Below are 16,283 nucleotides of genomic sequence, written 5' to 3'. Positions count from 1 at the left end.
TTCAGGGAAGGACGTGGCATCTCTTTGATCACAAAACCAGATCGTGGTACAGCCTGTGGACTGTAAGCAAATCCCTATGGCTGGCACTCAGGCCTGCAGGGGACATCCTTCCAGCTGAACATGGACTTTGCTTGCCACTGAGCTTTGCCACCTCCCTGCAGAGCTGGGTCTCTTCCCCACTATGGGATTGTGCAGTGTTGACTTTCTGCCTCAACTGAGCCACAGTCTTCTGGACATCTGTGATGACCCGTGGAAGTAATGACTCTCAGGATTAGCCCAAGTGCCTGCACTGAAAGCTCCTGAGAGCTGACCTGAGGTGTCTCTCATGGCTGAATTTAACTGTAACTGGAGCCAAATTAACCATCAAGAAGAACAAGTGACAGAAGCAACAGACACTGCAAAAATCCATTTAAACTCACCTTACACACCGGCCTGGGAACTCCAAGTCAAGGGGCCTTAGGAAGCTGGGACACAGATGAATCATTTCCATGTGTGCTGGTGTGAAACTGGAGAAAAACGCCTGAGATGAAAGAGGCAGGCACTTCAGCAGCAGGGAAGCCTCGCAAGTGGCCACTCCCAGGAGTTTGGATGCTTCGCAAGCAAGGAATGTTTGTGGTCCCACAGGGCACTGGGACACGGCATAAAAGGCTGTGCTGCTCCAGGCTCTGCATCCTCCTCCTCTCTGGCCTGCCTTTCCTCGAAGAAGGAGGTAAGCCTGAGTCCGCTCCATGTCTCCCTGTGGGCTGAACTGCTGTCATGGAGGCTGCCCAGGCTGATCCTTGGGCTGCCTCAGCTTGGCCCTGACACAGAACTGTTGAAGGGCCATCAGCCTTTCCATGGTGGTGGCTGGGGACAGCTGGGAAGAGGGGGCTTTGTTCCAGCAGAAGGGGATCAATGGGGCTCAGCCGCAGGGGGATGTGCCCAGCAGAATTCACACCTGCCGTGCATGTAGCAAAATGTCCCCGGACATCTCTAACACAGCCATGTCTGTTCTGGACATGGGCTGTGGCCGGTCTTTCCACAGGGGCCTTAAAGCCACTGTGCTGGGTCCTATTCCTGAAGTGGGGCGGCCTTCCTGTGCTGTGCCACTCGCAGGGCACGAGGAGGGTCGTGGGAGCTGTAGGCACAGAGTGTGTTTTGAAGACCAAATGTGTCCCTGGAGAGAGCTGAAGGACAGACAGACTGATCCTGAGGCTGGTTGGTGCTCCCTGCTCTGTGTTGCAGCTTTGCCTCCTGCGCCGAGAGATGTCTTGCTGCAGACCCTGTCCCCCTCAGCCCTGCGGCCCCTGTGGCCCAACCCCCCTTGCAAGCAGCTGCAGTGAGCCCTGTGTCGCCCGCTGCGCTGACTCCACGGTGTACATCGAGCCGTCGCCGGTGGTGGTGACCATGCCGGGCCCCATCCTCACCTCTTTCCCTCAGAGCACAGCCGTGGGATCCTCTCTGTCGGCTGCTGTGGGCAGCTCCCTCAGCAGTGCGGGGGTTCCCATCTCTTCTGGGGGCTCCCTTGGGCTGGGGGGGTCAGGCCTGTGTCTGCCTTCCCCCCGCTGCGGTCAGATCTGCTGAAGCCGGCGGCTCATGCCCTCTGTCCTTGGCAAATGGGCCGATCTCTTTCCCTGCCTGGCCCCTGCACACGTGTCCCTTGGTCTGTGTTCTGTGCCGCTGCTTTTGCTCCTTCTCATTAAAGCCTTTGTGCAGCATCGCTGGAGAGTTGTGGTCGTTTGTTCTCCTCCTCCCTCAGCTACCACCTGCTCTGCCAGGGTGAGCACTGGCTGCTTTCCTGAGCTTACCAGCAGCTGCACAAAGAACTCCCAGAAATTACACCAGAGCACCAAAACTTCAGTCACTGAGCTTGGGTCTGTAACGTAGAGACCATGGTCCTGCAGAGCCCGGTGCCAATTTGTTCTTTGTGAGAGAGAGTTAATAAAGATATTTTGGGTAAGTTTTCAGTCCTGTCAGAGCTTCTTCACAAAAGCATAGGAAAATCCATCTTATCTCCTCTGTTGGTGATGTTGGAATTTTCTCAGTGGGATGAGTACAGGATTGTGGGCTGGAAAGGAGAAAAGCACTTCTTTTCATGGCTGGACATAGGCAGTGTGGCTTTAACAGAGTTTGATGGCAAAGTTCACTCTGTTACTTACTAAATGGATGAAGCATAAATAGAATATTGAATTGTAATCAATGTTGAATGTTTTATAGGGAGACTGTGCATTTAGAAATGCACGGTATGCAAAGGATATGGATACAAAATTCAAAGGGTGCAAAAGGGTTTAGAAGCACTCAATCCACAGTCATAGCAAGGACTTAATTATACATTCACAGTGACAACATTGAGACCATTATCAATTCACAGACACTCAGACACACAGAGGCACAGAGGAGAGCACATCTGTATTCAGGTGTGTAAATGTACCTATTGAAAATGCCCCTTGGGCTCAGTGAAACGCTCACACCAAATCCCTTTGCGTTTCTCAACCAAGCGTGGGTTGGACTTTGAGGAGTGTGTGTGGATGTGTGTGTGGATCAAACCAGGCCTCATGATCAGTGGTGGTCTTTCGAGTACCCCAGCTTTATGGTTTTCAAGCTGTGAGAGACGTTCCACCCAGAGGGAGGTGCTGGCACAGCCCACTGTGGTCCAGGAGGCCTCCAAGAGCCTCACTCAGGACAGAGCTGTTACAGGCTCACAAGATGATTTGCCTTAGTCATCAGTAAGGTTCCATCTCGGACATAATCCATGGTGGAAACTACTGGAAACAACTCCCAAGACATTTGGAAATTATTTCCAAAACTGAAGCAACAATGGTGGTCTTCCACTTGGGCTACAGTTGATTGAGAGAACGTTTCAAGGCTGTTGTGGGATGACTGATTATCCTTTGCTCCCCACCGTGGCTCATGCTGCTCATGGGAAGCTGATGCTGCTGTTATGGTCACGGCTGTTCCCAGCTGTATCATGCAGCAGCACCTGGTGTGGTGAGGGACCTTTCACTGCCCAGCTGGTTTGCTGAAGGGGATGCTTCCTCTTGCAGCTGGTTCAGTCAAGGCTTGTCAGGGGGAGGAGCACAGGAGAGGATGCATGACCACAGCCACAGGGCAGGGTCTCCCAGATGCCTGGCTGAGGCCAAGGCTCAGGGAGCTGCAGCCGGAGACCCTGGGGTTGTGCCTCTCGGGCCTCTGAAAAATGGCCCCAGGGGTCCTGCTTGCTCTCTGAGGGTCCGAACTACAAAGGTGGAGTGGAGCTGTGGTGGTGCATTCCTCCCCCCTCCTTTTTCAGGCCACACTGAGATCTGAGAAATGCTCATTAGGCCTCGGCCTTGAAAACAGCACGTGGTCCCAGCTCTTCCTGAGCTTATCAGAAACACTCTCTTTCCAAGAACTGCTCTCTAACGAGCTCTTGTTTCCTTATAAATCGGAAAATACTTTTGTTTCCTGAACACCATAACATTCCCGTTCTCACCGTTTCAAAGAAAGTGCCAACGCAAACTGTGGCCAGGATGAAACATTGTTATGGCTAAAGCCCACTCTCTTGCGACCCTATAAACAGCGGTCCAAAAATGAGACCATTTGAGCTCTCCTGGAGCGCAGCAGGCTGCAACAGCAATCTCCCTCTGAGTGAGATGCCTCTCAGAGCCAGCAAACTCTCAGGTTTGCAGTACTTGGAGGATTGCCGAACAATTGCAAGTCCTGGGCTGACACCCTCACTCCTTGAGGCCCGACCCTTTGCCCGTCAGGAGATGCAAAGGCATCCAAAGTGAGTATTTCACTGACCTCTGAGGGGAATTTTTCACAGGTACCTTGCTCACACTGACTCTTTATGTCTGTGTGCATGCACATGCACGTAAGCTATAGCAAATCTGGGAGAAATACTGCTTTGTTAGATGTTTAAGTAGCTTGGATATCTAAGTAAATTAGGCCTGTAAGTAAGGTTAAGTTACAGTTATAAACTTGCCTAAATGCTTGTCCTGGGGTGATGTTATGAGGCTGCTTTATTCCTTAACCATCCGCTTAATGCCCAAGGCAGCTGTATCTTTAAGATGGACCCGGGGGCCGGGGCCACAGCCGCAGCCGTGGGACCCCGGGTGCGGTCGGTTCAACGGGCCTGTCCAACGGCTCTGGCTGCAACAGCGCTGCACCGTGCTCTGGAGGGAGGGCAGCGGGGACGCTGCACTGCTCCTGCGGTGGTCTTTCATTCCCGCTAGCTTGGAAAAAGGTTTTGGTTTTTTTTTTCTTTCCTCCCCCTGGCCTCCCTACCTTCCTTCCCTTCTCTCCAGCCCGGGGAGTCTGCGGGGTGGCCCCGGCTGGTCTGAACCCCGAGAAAGGCCAAACCAGTGAGCGAAGGGACACAGAAATCCACCAGCTTCGCCTGCTGCAAGGAGGAGGAGGACTGGCACCGGAGAAAAATAGGTTTTTCCAGCTGTTCTCTGGAAAATGGCCCTAAGGGCCATTCTTGCTCTGTGAGGGTCCCAACTGCAAATGTGGAGTGAAGCCTTGGCCCAAAGTGCCTGGGCGTTGGTGTCCTGGCACAGGGCATGTGATGAGCAGGGCAGTGTTATAAACATATACTATAATATTGGCTTCTCGCAAAGTATAAAGGTAGATATTATATAATGTTAAAAATGCTTTTTGCTGTGTGGATGTAGTTTTCTCTCTTTTTAGCAAGAATGTTAGCAAGTGTGAGCAAGTAAGATAACCTCCAAGTGAACAGAGGATGAGGCCCGAGGAGCTGCTAATCAACACTTTGTCCAGGGAACAAAAAGGCCCAAAGGCTGCTCTGCCCGAAGAACGGGCGGCCAGGAGAGCCCAGAGCCGCTATCACCGCTCTGCCCGGAGAGACAAAGAGGCCCAAAGCTGCAATCAGCCCTGACTGTCTGGAGAATTAAGAGATCCACCCTACCATCAACTCTTACCTAGCAGGCCCAACCCCAAGAATCAAAAGAAATAAAACCGCAAGGCAGAAGAATACGCATGCTCTAAAAAGGCGGAACCAAGGAGTGGCCATGCAGAACAGCTCCGGGGAAAGTTTGAATATGAATAGAGAACAGACAGTAAAAATGGTATAAAAAGGACTCACCTCTAGCATCAGGTGTGCTCTTGGCAGAGCGCCAAGGCACCCGGCCGTTACCTCTTTGCTTTATTTTATGTGTCTCTTATTGTCTTTATATTAAACCCTTTAAATTCTCACAGGAGAGTGAACCTCGTTTTTCAGAGCAGGGAGGGCTGCAGCAGGTAGTTGTGGCCGAGTGTTGAAGGCAATGAACTGGAAATCCATTGGGATTTCCCTGTGCAGGTTTGATTCCTGCCAGCTACAGGGCACACACTCCTTTTGGGCTGCGGGCAGTTGACCACGCTGCAGCTGTGACACTCCAGGTACCTGCAAAGGTACCACTCTACAGGTGGGTGCCATGGACAACAGCTGGGGCTGCCCAGAGGGCTTCTGCACTTGCAGTCCCAGCTGTTCCCACAGAGCAGCCAGCCCCAAGGGAGGAGCTAAAGTCAGCCTGCTGCACTTCTAAACAGTGCTTTCTTAAGGAGGTCTGGATGGGCCAGCCCCTCCCAGGGACTACTGGGAACCATCTCCCACCCTCAGTAATGTTACACAGGACAGCAATCTGCACCAGGCAGAGAGGAGGTTCCTTGTCTCCCTGTCTTGATGTTCGGGGCATCCTTTGGCTGTTGGGCTGTAAAAAGGCAGAGCTGAGCCAGGAGGGAGGACAAGACAGGGGCTGTGGGGGAGTGCAGCACAACACAGCCAGGGTAAGAGGTCACAGCCCCTGTGAAAGGCAAGGTACCAACAGCTCTACAATCTGCTTAATGCAAAAAACTCTGTCTAAGACTGAGTTTTTACCTCACAGTACATGTGACCTGAAGGCCCAACCTAAACCAGCTCTCACTGGCTGAGAATATCCCATATGGACAATAAAAGAATAGGACATTTGTTTAAAACAACAGACAGTTAACACCCCACTGAGGATCTGTCCTCACCACCTACACAGGAAAAGCACAGAGTCATTATGTGATCAACAGTGTCTAATTAGCTCCTCACAAAAAGATTAATGTCACTGGTCAAAAGAACTGTACTGTAAACATAAACCTTCCTCCTCTGGGCTGGTCTCCTATATGCATTGGGCTGGGACCCCTTCTTGTGCACAGTTGTAATAGCAGAATTCCTTCCGTTGGTAATTCCAAGCAAAGAGAGCCTGTGTCCCTCCTTGGCCAGCAAAGAACCAAACTGTTGGGCAGGTGCAGTCCCGCAGCATGCTGGGAGCAGAGCTGGATTTCTGGGCAGGGCTGCAGCCGTCAGGATGTCACTGGATTTCAGGTACCCCAAGGCTGCAGCCTGCCTCCGGGGTGCCTTGAGCATGTGCAGCGCCAGAGTGGGCAGTCAAAGGGCAAGTGGCCGTGCAGGGCTGTGGGAGAAGGGCAAGGGCCGGCCCTGGAGCTGTGGAGCGCATGCCCAACAGGAGATGAATTTGTCGGGGAGTCCATTTTGTGGGGTGGGGGAGGCCAAGCAGAGAGGAAGGGAGGGAGTGAGAGCCAGCAGTGCCCGGGTAGGGTCAGGCCTGGCTGGAGGCGGTGGTGGCCAAGCTTCAGGGGGAGCAGAGTGGCGCAGCGGGAGCGTGCTGGGCCCATAACCCAGAGGTCGATGGATCGAAACCATCCTCTGCTAGGGCACTTTTTCACCGACGCTGCCCCACCCAACAGCTTTTACCCTGCTTACGGATGGCTGTGGAGCAGTATGCACAGTTCCCCCACAAGGCCTTGGGACGCAGGTCTTCCTTCCCTGCTGGCAGCTCAACCTGCAGCTTCTCAGGCACATGGGACACAGGTCTTCCTCCCTTCCCTGCTGGCAGCTCAACCTGCAGCTTCTCAGGCACAGGAGGGCACCTCCTGTAGGGGCAGAGGAGGCTCAGCCTGCTGCACGTGTGCTCAGCTCCAAGACCTGGGAGCTTTCTCTGTCCTTGTCTGTTTGCTGCCATGACCATTTGTAGGGTGATCCAGGATCAGGGCCAAGCAGGTATTTCCCAAGGGACACTGTACTGGCAGGAGGTGGCTGGGTGTTGGGAATGGAGGGGACATGGGACTCTGCAGTGTGATCGCTGGGGGAAGAGGAAAGGGGCTGCCCTGTGCTACACACAGATGATTCAATCTCCATGTCAGACTGCTGAGCTGTCAGCAGTTTGTGGCCTCCATGAAAATACAATGCAGAGAGGGTAGACAGTGCCAGACAGAGGAGGGAAAAAAGAAGGGTCAGGAAGAGCATAGAGAAAATTTATAAGCCCATGCTGCTTGAGCGGATACAAGAATGTGAAGTAGATGAGCTGATCCTGGATAAGAGCAAGGAAAGGTTGTGTTTACTGTTTGTTTGGGGTTTTTTTTTTTTTTTTTTGTTATTTACTATGTGAACCTTTTTCAATTGGCCAAACGTGAATTTCCCCAAGTTGAGTCTGCTTTGCCAACAACAGTATTTGCAAAGCCATGTCTGAATGTTTATTTTGTCCTGGAAGAATTCTTGTCTTATTTCCTATGCTCCTCATTCACTAAAGGTGGAGCAGGAGTGAGCAACTGGGTGGGCGGTTGGCTGTGCTTACCCCACCACGGGTATGTACTCACAAATGCACCTACACCTGCACGTGTATGAAAGTGGGTGGGGAGTGATGCCATTAACCGCTTTAGGTCCACTAAAGCACCACCAGCACTCACATAAACAAGGGAGACAGTCGGATCCTTTTCTTTCTCTCTGGCTGCTCAGGACTGGAGATTGGTACTGGACACAGATCCATCTCTCCCAGCTGCGCACCCTAGGTCTGTGCAGTCTGCGCCTGCAGCTCGGTCATAATCTGTCCAGGGTCCTGCTCCAAGCCTGGTCACTCCCTGCTGCTGATCTCCTCTAGTCGGTGTCTAGCCCAGCTTGAGTTTCCCAGACAGTATCTTACTCACAGAAACACCTGTACCCTGTGGCAGCTCGTAGCAGTGTGCATGGAAGACACCAGCCTGTGCCTCCATCTGGGCAGCTGTGAACTCCGGGTAGCAGAAGAAGGAGCACAGCCTGCATGCGTTGGTGGTATAGTGGTGAGCATAGCTGCCTTCCAAGCAGTTGACCCGGGTTCGATTCCCGGCCAACGCAGCCTTTGTTTTGTAGGCTCAATAGTGTCCTATCCGCTCCCAAAGAGCAGCACGGAGGCCACGAGCTGTTGTGTCTCTGTAACCCTGGGTGACAGACCACAGCTTCTAGTTCCGTCCTCTATTACCTGCCACGACACATCTTATTTTGATGCACAGGTTTCTCCTCACCTGTGGTTCTCCCCAGTACCTCTCCCAGGGATTCAGATGAGGGTGATGAAAGATGTTTGTACAGCACCAGCTCTTGGGGCCCTGGAGGACACGCTGCTTTCACCAGTGTACTTTTCCAGCTGAGGGGGCTCTGGGCTGGGCTCCTCACTGTACAGGAGCCAGACGAGAGGGATTTTCAGCGTTGCTGCTGCAGGTGGTTGCACCTGGCAAGAGAAGCGTGCTGCTCTGGCACGGTTATGATGAAGACTGACAATGCCCAGGTGGGGACTGAGGCATGAACTGCATATCATGAGGCCAGATATGCAATTTGGGGGTATAGTGGGAGGAGGCCTGTTCTTTATAAAATGTCTCAGTGTCACATTGGAGTGAAATTGCTCTCCATCCTCCACCTTTTCCATCTCTGCAGTGCTGGCTGGTCAAATGCCTTGTTATTCCCCTTCAGTGGGGATGCTGGTATGTACAATGTCTGTGTTCATAGCACAGAGTCATTTAATATGTAGGACTCTTTCTTGAAAACAGACTGTGGTTCATGTGGGAACTTAGTTTGAAATGACCTGATTAACAATCATGACTGCATGTCTCAGACACCCTGTGTAGGGCTGCTGACCTGTTCTGTCCAGGCTCCAGCACCACAGCGATATGCTAAAGTTTAATGGAATTCATCGTAATAATGTTTTTGGTAACTAAAGGCTAAAACAGTCTCATTTCTCTTACAGCTTATGGATAAGAGAAACTGGCAGAAGTTGCTAAACTACTACCCATAAAATTTGAAAAATTGTACAACAAGGAAAATTCCCACTGACTGGAAAAGGGGAAACATAACCACCATTTCTAAAAAGACAAAAAAGGAAGTCCCGAAGAATTATAGGTTGGTCAGTCTCACCATGGTGCCCGGCAAGATAATGGGAAAGATCTACTGGAAAACTTTGTTAATGCACGTGGAAAACAAGGAGATGAAAGGTGACAGACAACATGGCTTCCCTAAGGGCAAAATTATTGGCCTATTCTACTGAAATGGAGCCTGGAGAAGAGCTGTGAGGGTGTCAGCATGCTGAGGGAACAAAAAGGCCAACATCCCACTGAGAGTTGAACTCACATCACTGGATTCAGGGTCCAGAGTGCTCACCATGACACCATGGCACCTCCTGCATAGCTCACCTCTGGCTCCTGTGCCCAGCCTTGCTCAGCCTTAGGCCCCTGGCTGAGGCTGGCTTTCTCTCCACTGCCTTGGACATCCATCACCAAGTGCAGCCTTCCTGCAGGGCCTCCAGGCACTCTCTGATCACGCCACCCTTCAGGGCAGCAGCACAGCTCCTTCTGCAGGCCCAGCGTGGCCTCTCTTACAAGTGCCAGGCTCGAAACCTCAAACAATCTTGTCTTTCCCAAATTGCAACAAGCTCTTTCTGACTCAGGGCAGGCCTTGGAAAGTCACCTTCCCCCAGCAGAAGCCCTCTTGCCTTCTCTTCTCCAGCCCAAACCAGCCCCGCTCCTTAAAGACTAATGAGAGGGAAACATTGCCCTGCTCATCTCTACAAAAGGTAAAGAAAGACCTTCTGGGGAACCCAAGGAAAGGGGCTGGAGAGGCAAGGAGAAAGGACAGGTGAGACACCAAGGGCTGAGCAATGACTGAGCTCCAGTTCCTGTGGGGAAGAGGTTCACTCACTGCCCGTGGTGCAGGGCAAGGAGGACAGAGGCCTCTCTGGAAACTCCTTCTTCTCAGAAGGAACTTGACTGCCAGGCATCCCAGGAGGACACAAGTCCTAATGGCTGCTCAAAGCAGGGCTGGAGACAAAGCAAGAAGCAGGCGACTCAGTGCCTGAGCCCCATTGAAACCCCAGTGTGATGCCCAGGCGTGGGGAATCACAAAGATCTCTGCACACTTGGCTCCAGTGGCTCTTTGCTCTCTGGGAGTCTCTGCAGGATCCAGAGCAGCCCCCGCAGTCTGCTTTTGCCAAGGCCGACCTGGCTCAAAGCCAGTCTGTGCCTGCTGGGCTGGGAGGTGCCTGGAGTCCCGGGCAGGAGGCCCAGCTGAGGGGAGCAGGAGCAGGAGCTCAGCTGCTCTGTGGGAGCAGAACTTGCAGAGGGAAGGAGCCGCGCTGTTTGGGATCAGGAGAGGCTGGGCAGTGTGGAGCCAGGCTGAAGAAAAGCTGGTCTGCCTTGGCCAGGAATGACTGAGCCCTGCTCACCTGCCTGAGGGCAGCTCTGACAAGCACTACCCCGCAAGGCTCCTGCAGCGCTGCTGCTTCCCGCTCCTGCCGCCCGCAGCCTGCGCTGCCTCCTGCTCCTCCAGTGCCCACGGGCACTGCCTCCCGCACTGCCACCTCACACCCTGGCCTGCCTCCAGCTCCTGCAACTCTCACACTGGCTGCCCCCTCCTTCCACCCCCTGCACGCACCCCAGCTCCAGCTCCTGGCATGTGCCTGTGCTCCTCTGGCTCTGACACGTGGCATAACTCACGCTGCTGGGTGCTCCTAATGGAGCCCCTCCAGTTGTAGAACACAAGTCCTGTTTCACCGGGGAATCCTCCGTGGTCCTCATGCCTTTCAGGAAACCTCTTCAGTGCCATGGCTACTCTGCAGGATGGATTGTCATCTGGAATATTCACGTGCTCTAGCAATGGTGCTGGGGGTGCCACGAGCTTCACAGGTGTTTCAGAGTTGTGGTGGCAGCAGGAACCAGCTGTGTCCTGGGCAGGCCAACCCCTAAAGGTTTTCCAAGAGAGATGGCGCCAACAGCACCCTGTGTCTCCTCCATTCCCAACACCCAGCCACCTCCTGCCAATACAGTGTCCCTTGGGAATACCTGCTTGGCCCTGATCCTGGATCACCCTACAAATGGTCATGGCAGCAAACAGACAAGGACAGAGAAAGCTCCCAGGTCTTGGAGATGAGCACACATGGAGCAGGCTAAGCCTCCTCCACCCCTACAGGAGGTGCCATCCTATGCCTGAGAAGCTGCAGGTTGAGCTGCCAGCAGGGAAGGGAGGGAGACCTGTGTGCTCATAATACACAGGGCCTCATGGGGGGAGCTGTGCCTGCTGCTCCGCAGCCACCCATGGGTTGTACCAGGTGTCAGAGTCAGAGGGAAAAGGAGGGCTATGGCCAGGTGTGCCCAGAGAGTTAGAGCCAATCAGGATAAAAGTTGTTGGGCAAGGCAGCTTTGGTGAAAGAGTGCCCTAGTAGTGGATGGTTCCAATCCATCAACCTCTGGGTATGGGCCCAGCACGCTCCCACTGCGCCACTCTGCTCCTGCCAGGTTTAGCTGTCACTGCCCCCTGTCTGGCCTGATGGTGCCAGGCACTGCCAGACCTTGCTCCCTCCCTTCCTCTCTGTTTGGCCCTGGACACACTTTTGTCGTTCCTAGACAGGTTAAGCTTTCTGAATGAACTGTCTACACGATTTTAGACCTTTGCCGGTGGTACCTGGTTTTGCCCAAAGCCCCTGATGTGTATTATTTTTTAAGTATTCAATATGGCAAGCAAGAAAAACTATGAAGAATCAGTCCTGCAAACATCTATCCAGAGACCGGATCCTTCTGGTGGTGGTCTGACAGCATGATGGCAAGGTGTCAAAAGCCTTTGTGTGGAATTATGCTCCTGTTTACAAAATACAGTCACAGCCTGCTCTAAACTGCCAGTCCCAAGGACTGTTGATATGGCTGCCATTTATGCCTTTGAAAATTGGACCAAAGATTTAGCAATTATATTAATAGTATAGAGTGTTGCAAAATGATATAAATTATGTAACCCTAAAAATGGCAAGAAATAGTACCATAAGAGTTTATATTATTGGCCTTTTTTGTTTTCTTTCTGCTTTTGTCTAGTTTATTCTGGAAATGGAAGATTTCTTTTGGTAGATGTCTGCTTGTGTGCTGCTCACCTGAAGCACTTCCCATGATGGCATAGAAACTCAGTTTAAATCACAGGTGAAAAACTAAGTGACATGAATTCAAGACTGAAGTATTCAACACTGAATCAACTCCAGCAAAGCCAACCTTTGTATCCTGGAAAGACAAGTTGACCAAGCGGAACAAAAGAAAACTCTTGTACCAGTGCATCACAGCTGGGAAACGTCACAGAGAAAACACTAGTGTTCTCCTATTGTGAAAGGTTTGACTTGCACCCACCTCCCTGACTGTGCCCCAGGCAGGTCTGATGCTGCTTCTGCTCTGTCCTGAGCCCTGGCTTTCTCATTTGTGTGAATTCTCTCATTTGTGTAAATTCTCTCATTCCTGTGCGTGCAAATGTCTGGTGGCCTGGCTTAGCTGGCTGCCAGGTTCTCACCCAGAGCTCTCTCACTCCAGCTCCTCAGGAGGACAGGACAGGGGGAGAAAATGAGATGAAAAATCTCATGGGTCAACAGAAAGACAGGGAGATCATTGACTGATTACCATGTGGGCAAACCAGACTGATTTGGGGGAAAATTAACTTACTTCCTTGCAAATCAAAATTAATTGGATGGTGAGAAACAAAGCCAAAACTACATCACCTTGCCCCTACCTTCCCCTTTTTCCTGGGCTCCATTTCATGGTATTTTTATTGATGATCTGGACAAGGTGTTGAGTGTGCCTTCAGTAAATCTGCAGACAAAATGGGGGGGAGTATGGATCTGCTGGAGGACAGGAAGGCTCTGCAGAGGGATCTGGACAGGCTGGATTGATGGGCTGAGGCCAATGGTTTGAGGCTCAACGAGGTAAATTGCTGGGTCCTGTGCTTATGTCACACCAAGTGCCTTGGAACACTCCAGCCCCTCATGACAAGAGCGACATTGAGGGGCTGGAACATGTCCAGGGAAGCAAATGGAGCTGTGGAAGGGTCTGGAGCACCAGGAACAATTAAGGGAGGGTCAGCCTGGAGTAAAGGAGGCTCAGGGGGTACCTTCTTGCTCTCCACAACTCCCTGATGTGAGACTGTAGTCAGGTGGAGGTCGGGCTCTGCTCCCAAGCATCAAGCAATAGAAGAAGAGCAACTGGCCTCATGTTGTGCCAGGGGAGTTTTAGATTGGATATTAGCAAAAAATTCTTCACTGAAAGGGTTGTCATGCACTGGCACAGGCTGCACAGGGCAGTCACCATCCCTGGAGAGATTTAAAAGATGTGTGGATGTGACACTTGGGGGTATGACTTACTGGTGACCTTGGTAGTGCTGGATTAATGGTTGGACTTGAAGATCTTAAAGGTTCTTTGGAACCTAAAGGATTCTATGATTCATTCCTGAAACTTTTATCTCCTCCCTTTACTGACCAGTGGGGGGTTGTGGTAAGTTCATAACAATTTGCCTTTGCTGATTCCTCCTCCACCCATTTTTCCACTGCTCCAGCGTACATCCTCTCTGGGGTAGCAGTCCTCCAGGATAAATCTGCTCCAGTGTGGGCTGTCTCCAGGCCACAGTTCTTTTGGGGAATGGTCTACGTACAGGATTCAGGCAGGGAGAAGAGCCTCTGACAGATCAGGGGCTGAAGCTGTGTGGTCGGACTTGCACGTGGTCTAGTCATCCAGCCCATCTTGCTGCTGGGCCTGGCAAGCTTCCACCCTCGTAAATACACAAGCTATGTGAGCATAACCTTAAAATTAGTTTTGCCTTGCTCTACCTCTCCATTTCTATAAGTACAACTGGTTGTTCTAGTTTTTGCTCTTTTGTCAAAATAAAACAGTGAACACCTGCAGTTTCCTTTCATATTGAGATGATTTTGATTTCTTTTGCAGTAGCTGAGAACAGTTGCTCCATCATCCTCCCCTGAGCCTCCAGGGCTCCTGGCCTCTGCTTGTCTCTTCAGAGAATTCCTGCAGTGTGTGGTGGTGCGTGTTTGTGCACGCCTGGGTGTGGGTGGAAGTGTTTTGGTTGGCCTCTGCTAGTATGTTCTAAAACCGTGGATAATAAAAAAGATTAAGTAACATATGATTTCATCATACCAACAAGTTGCTGTCTGGAGACCTGATCCTACTGGGAGCATATGAAAATTCAAATAGCCCCAACAGTTAGCTATAAGAGCCTTTTGAATCAGAGAAGAGATGCTTCCTCTTAGAGAGGAAAACAAAGGGATTTGTTGGGTTTTTTTCTTTCATTCTCTTTATTCATAATTTCTCTTTCTCTCTGCCTTTGGAATTATTTCTCCTCTTGAAGACAGAGAGAAAACTCCACAACTTTTTGTAACATAAGGTAATATTTAATTTTCTGTTCCTCCTTCTTAGTTGGTTCCTGAGGCAAAACCAAAACATACTTGTGTTTCCATGGTTAATTTTTCTAATTGGCACCTGGAGCTGTATTAGATTCTACAAGAGAAATCTATCCCACCTTTAAGCACCAGCAATGTGGATTTTTACATCTGAATTACTCACTCATCCAAAAGAAACCAAAACATCTCTGGCCTTAGTATGTTATTTTCAATGTTTATGATGGAGAAACTTTATATTGACAGTACATTTGCTTATTTCTATTGCCTGTAGAAAACTTTGGCAACTGTAGCTGCTTATTTTGCTGATAAACGTGCGGAACAAATCAATCACAGTGTCTGTATTTTCTCATCTCCTCATTTCTCTTTCAACATTGTTAAGGAAAAGAAAAAGGCATTTTCAGAAATCCTGAAAACCCAGATTCCAAAAATCTCAAGCTATTTTATCGTTATTACTGATGCAGTATAGCTGTTGTGTCGGTAGCAAGAGTTTTCCTTCATCTGGGTAGAAGCCAAATCCCACTGGACATATAGGTATTTTCATGAGAGTCCAAGCAATTTATTTTCATTATTTGTTTGGAATTTTTGTCTTATCTCATACATGTGAACCTTGTAGAGAAAATGTTAGTCCTTCATTCTCTTAGAGTAAAACTAAACTCCAGGTCTTGTGGGCCACATTATCTTAATCCCGATGGTGTAAATACAGAAAAAAAAATTATGATTCTATTATTGTTTTTATATGTCTTTCAAAATCAGCCAAGTTTTTTTTGGCTAAAACAGTCCAGGAAGTTTCCCAGACAAATAATTCTCTTAGCAGATTTGATGAGATGGCAAATTCCCAGAAAAAGGAAGCAAGGGGTAGATGCTGCTGACTACTTTTATGTGGGCAGCCATGTCTATGCTGAGCATCTTTTTATTCCCCAGAGCTTATTTTATATAAAAACTCAGAATGTGGATTTTATATGATTTGACAAAACAAACAAACACTTCTAGCAACCTAAACTTGTTTAGGTTTGGATTGTACTTTTGCAGGGTTGAAATGAAATAATGTATGTAGGTCACTTCTGCTAGAGTCAACCCAGCAGGTAGAAAGCCATAGAATCTCCATATCATCTGTCTTAGAGCACCAATAATTAAATTAATTTCAGTTAATTCTAGCTATCCAAAAATTTGGTATTTGCATATTGCATACTCACTTCATTAATAAGTATACCACCATTCCTTGCATCCTTGAACATCCACGTTAGAAGGAAAAAAATTCTGCATCTGTCTTGTGGTATCTTTCTCATCATTAAATATGAAGTGATTCTAAGATCCCTGGCTCCCATTTAGATGTCCATAGACATTTAGATGCTGAAGTTAACTGAGAGAAATCCAGCCCATCCGAAGTCTAATTCTGCTGTCTCATCAAAAATGCTTCTGTCACTCTAAGGTGAGCTGCCCTTTGGAGGTATCGATTTCTTTCTGTATAAAATGAACACAGAATGGTTATTTGAAATTTGTATGTCTGTCTTCTGTTCACCTAATTTCAGGAAGACAAATCCCAGCCTATTACTGTTAAAGATGATTTTGAACAGGTTCTCCAGCATAGATTTTTTTTCACAGGGGTCACTCGTATCCAGTCCAAGTTTCATGACATATTTTAAACCCCATTTTGCTGCAACTGTAAATATTTCTTAGTCCACAAGTCTGTCTCCAGCTGCTAATCCTTTTGTAGTGTGGTGTGCTTTTTTCTCTTTTAGGATGAGACCTGTTGAGGAAATGAAGCTGGGAAACCAAACCGTCACTATTCACTTCTTACTTTTGGGGTTTGCCTTCCATGGCAAG

At 49.8% G+C, this 16,283-nt stretch overlaps 2 non-coding genes across 2 annotated transcripts; both read left to right on the top strand.

Moving 5' to 3' along the window:
- Positions 1 to 6,589: 6,589 nt before the first annotated feature.
- Positions 6,590 to 6,661, top strand: TRNAM-CAU. The gene has a single exon. It is a non-coding gene; the product is annotated as a tRNA-Met (tRNA).
- A 1,386-nt stretch (positions 6,662 to 8,047) lies between these two features.
- Positions 8,048 to 8,119, top strand: TRNAG-UCC. The gene has a single exon. It is a non-coding gene; the product is annotated as a tRNA-Gly (tRNA).
- The last annotated feature ends 8,164 nt before the right edge of the window (positions 8,120 to 16,283 follow it).

Source organism: Corvus hawaiiensis, chromosome 13 (assembly GCF_020740725.1).
Source record: "Corvus hawaiiensis isolate bCorHaw1 chromosome 13, bCorHaw1.pri.cur, whole genome shotgun sequence".
Lineage (NCBI taxonomy): Eukaryota > Metazoa > Chordata > Aves > Passeriformes > Corvidae > Corvus > Corvus hawaiiensis.
This window is presented reverse-complemented; position numbering and strand designations above follow the sequence as displayed.